The 400-nt window shown below is 37.8% G+C and overlaps 1 protein-coding gene across 1 annotated transcript in view; it reads left to right on the top strand.

Annotated features, from left to right (window-relative positions):
- Window positions 1–400, top strand: part of LOC116686627 (bone morphogenetic protein receptor type-2) — a 23,249-nt gene that overhangs the window by 14,605 nt on the left and 8,244 nt on the right. The gene's annotated exons all lie outside the window — the stretch shown is intronic.

The raw sequence follows: 400 nt of genomic DNA, 5'->3' as shown, positions 1-400 counted from the left end.
GTTAAACATCGTCCACATTTTTGAGCAAAACACAGAGCAAAGTACTTTTTTAAATCGCCGATACGCCCACATTTATAACTTTATCCTCATAAATATAATATCAATACGTTCATAAAGGCCTTCTGGTGCTCATGATTAGGTTATTTCATCAACATCACGCAGTCGTTTGGCGGTATGATCATTTGTTTGAGAGCTTGTTCAGTGTGTGAGTGAATAGCTGGTGACACAGGTGACAGCTGCATTGTTAACTGATGACAGATCAAAGAGATGACATCACAGAAATCAAAGGCTTCCTATTGGTCCTTAGTCTCCAAGGCTTATTATTATTCACCTTCATTAAAACCAGTCCCACTCTTCTCACTACTTTAACATCTTCTTACTGATTTAAGCTATTCAACCA

This window comes from Etheostoma spectabile, unplaced genomic scaffold (assembly GCF_008692095.1).
Source record: "Etheostoma spectabile isolate EspeVRDwgs_2016 unplaced genomic scaffold, UIUC_Espe_1.0 scaffold406, whole genome shotgun sequence".
NCBI lineage: Eukaryota > Metazoa > Chordata > Actinopteri > Perciformes > Percidae > Etheostoma > Etheostoma spectabile.
The sequence above is the reverse complement of the archived record's forward strand: the minus strand, read 5'-3'. Positions and strand labels throughout refer to the sequence as shown.